The sequence below is a fragment of the Linepithema humile genome, chromosome 3 (genome assembly GCF_040581485.1).
Source record: "Linepithema humile isolate Giens D197 chromosome 3, Lhum_UNIL_v1.0, whole genome shotgun sequence".
Classification (NCBI taxonomy): domain Eukaryota; kingdom Metazoa; phylum Arthropoda; class Insecta; order Hymenoptera; family Formicidae; genus Linepithema; species Linepithema humile.
Window position 1 is genome coordinate 18,734,672 of NC_090130.1, and position 3,593 is coordinate 18,738,264.

At 25.7% G+C, this 3,593-nt stretch overlaps 1 long non-coding RNA gene across 1 annotated transcript; it reads left to right on the forward strand.

Annotated features, from left to right (window-relative positions):
• Positions 1-1,158: 1,158 nt before the first annotated feature.
• LOC136998795 (uncharacterized) lies at positions 1,159-1,828 on the forward strand. Its single transcript, XR_010889334.1, has 3 exons — positions 1,159-1,303; positions 1,370-1,595; positions 1,675-1,828. It is a non-coding gene; the product is annotated as an uncharacterized lncRNA (long non-coding RNA).
• The last annotated feature ends 1,765 nt before the right edge of the window (positions 1,829-3,593 follow it).

Genomic DNA, 3,593 nt, shown 5'->3' on the forward strand with positions numbered 1-3,593 from the left:
AATTTCACTTAACATATGAATTTCTGGCAACAATTATTAATACGTGTCTTAAAGTGTGGATTAATATTGATTTCTTCCAGGGGAAAGCTATTGTTTCTTGTCAATTTGTTTCTAATTTTTTATGAAAATTGTTCTTTATTTATAACGGAATATCTATCTAAAAGCAATTTAGTATCAGGTTGATTTTCTTTTTTTGATGAAGTTATCTAATGTATGTGGAATATTGGAAACAAATCAACAAGAAATACTGCTCCAACCTTGATAAGTCGGAAATGACACATAGGATTGACTTAACAATGACAACTTTCCATCAGCATATTTTGAGCTATCTTTTGCCAGAGTTTCAGCCAATTTGTATGAAACTCATTTTTCCCTAAGAAAAGTGCGTGGTCCTTTACTTTTCAAATCAACAAAAATTAAATACGAACTTTTATTAAAATTTAAAGGGAGAGGATATGAAGAATAAAGTTACTGCAAAAATTAGGAAGCTAAATGTACAATTAGTAAAAAAAGATAATACCAATAATTTTACATCAAGTATTGAAAATGGAAACAATAATATGAAAACAGCCAAGTTAAAAAACCAAAAATTGAACACTTTTGTGAATGTTTTGGAAAAAAAAGGAATGCCATCTAAAGAAGATATTAAGAATCAAAAACAGAATGAGATAAATGTAAGCATATATCTTTTAGTTTATATTAAAAAAAACAAAAATATTTTAATCCATTATTGATATTATTTACAGGAACCGTTTATAATTAATGTGTTTAAAATATGTTGGTTTTCAAAAATGCTTATTAATTGCACTAAATTTTAATTATAATGTTTACTTTATTACTATTAGAATTCCGGGTTAATTTCGTTTTCTATCCAGCAAAATAAGTAGCAAATTTCCTAACATTATATGACTTTTTTATATACTAATAAAATTCTAAATGTTGTATTAAAACATATAGCTTAATATTTATATATCTTTACATATTTTTGCTAGTCATAAATAGCGCACTGTATTTATTATGTGTTTTGGGCCTAGTACACAAATGTAAAGGTGTCCTTTACACAACACTTAGAATTTTATCAATATATAAAAGATGTCATCCACTATAAAAATTGTTTCTTATTTTGCTGAGTAAAGAACGCAATTAATCCAAAATTATATATACATTTATATAAATTTTTTAAATAATAATTTATTATTATTTAACAGACTTAATGTCCGAATATTTTAAAAGACATCCTATGAAACATGAAGACCGAGTTGGAGATCTTCCTGTAGGTTATAGGAATATTGAGCGTAACGAGGTAGATATGCTAATTCTATTTTCAAGAATTTCCTGAATCGATTCATAATTTTTGCTCTACTTATAGATTCATCTTGGTTATGGAGTATATATATGTGCACGTCAATATGATGCAGTATGTGTAATTTCAAAAACAATGCCACAGTTTGTGAAAAATTTGGCTATCGCAGTTTTTGGCATTAAAACTCTTAAAGAAAGTTCAGTAACTGGTGCTAGATCTAATAGAAATAAAAATAAAACACAAGAGACAGCTAGACCAGCACTAGATTCTACTAAGTTACAAGCCTTAAGAGGTAATTTGTTGTTACAAAAACTTCAAACAGCTTATTGCATATTTCTTATTGTACAAAAAAATTTTCTTATTGTTTGTAGCTGCTGTAAAACATTATGCAATGTCTGAGAGAGGCCAAGACGAAATAACAGCAGACTATGAGGCATAACAAATTGGAACTCACATAGCACATAAGATTTATGAACTTAATAATCCACCAAATCGAAATAAAGCACAACATAAAAAGGTTGTTTCTGCACAAGTGTGTGAAGTTATGAATAATTTTGAAAACATTAGTAACGATCCAAATGATAGTAGTGTGCCAAATAACGATAATTCCAACGCATCTAGTTCTCTTTCAGTAACTGAAATGAACAATTCTTCGAAAGAACATGGACCATTGTTTGAAACATCATTATCAGATGGTAAGAATAACGAATGTAATAATGTAACATTTTCTGACAAAGAGAATGATGAAGAAGAAAGTAGTATAGTTAGTTCAACAATACATGATATTACTGACACTAGTCGAAATAGTATACATGACAACAATTCAGATTAAATATTATAAGACTTTTCTTCAATATATTACCAATTTAGTAATTCGCATTTTTTATAATGTTTGCTGTCAAGTATTTTTCAAGATAAAACATTTTTTTTTGTATTTTATTACTTCCAATTTTCTGATTTGTATTTTTTTATTTTTGTTACACATCAAAAATATAATTTTTATGTTCTGAAAGATAAACTACAAATTAACATTTATAAATGTTATTAATGTGTTTCATATATGTATATGCAATATATATATATATATAATTTAATATGTCATAAATCTCATCTTGTTTAAAAACTTTATAATTATAAATATATATTTTTTGGTTTATGCAATAATTCGTCTTACAATGTTGTACAATACCTAATCTCTATTTATTCCAATTGTCCCTTCCTTTTACTTATTAATTTTTTTTATTTTCTCCATCTGTTTACTTAGGTTTTTTTCTCTTTTCTTATCCTATTGGTCCACTCCATTACTTGCTTAAGTAGTTTATCATTCTCTATTCTCGATATCAGGCCATATTAGTTGTTCTTGCTTTATATCGTGTATTATTGTGCCTTCTATATATAGATAGTCTCTAGATATAGGCCGTTCTTATTTGATGACTATCTTATCGTCTTTAGATGCTAATTCGACTTTATAATTGGTTTATATATTAAGACAGTTTTAAATATGTGTATATATATATATATTATATATATATATATATATATATATATATATATATATATATAAAGTAATATAGAATCATATACACATACATATATAAAGTAATATAGAATTACATATACATGTATATAAAGTAACATAGAGTTACATACACAGGTATGTAAAGTAACATATCACATACACACATATATAGAATCACATACAAACACGTTTATAAAGTAATATAGACTCACATACACACACATATATAAAGTAATATAGAATTACATATATACGTATATAAAATAACATAGAATCACATACAAACACGTATATAAAGTAATATAGAATCACATATACACACTTATATAAAGTAATATAGAATTACATATACACGTATATAAAGTAACATAATATCACATACATACATATATAAAACAACATAGAGTCACATATATACACGTATAAAAATGTTTTACATTATTTGTATATATTATTGTATAACATATTAATTATCATAAGGATAAATTATAGGGACAGTTAGAGTTGAATTAAAGCCACCTATGTAAAAATTCGTAAGTGCGTTACGAAATAAGGGATTCAAAATCACCATTGGAAAGGAAAGCCAGAATTTTCTATCATTTCCTATCTATCATTTTAAGCAGGGATTCATACGTATATGTAAACATTATGAATGGATATGTTATAAATTAATAAATACTTTTTTCAGCTTTCACGATGCCTTTATTTAAAATTGAGTCACCTGGTTCCAAAAAAGTAATGGTAAATGCTGAAAGTATTTCACAAATAATT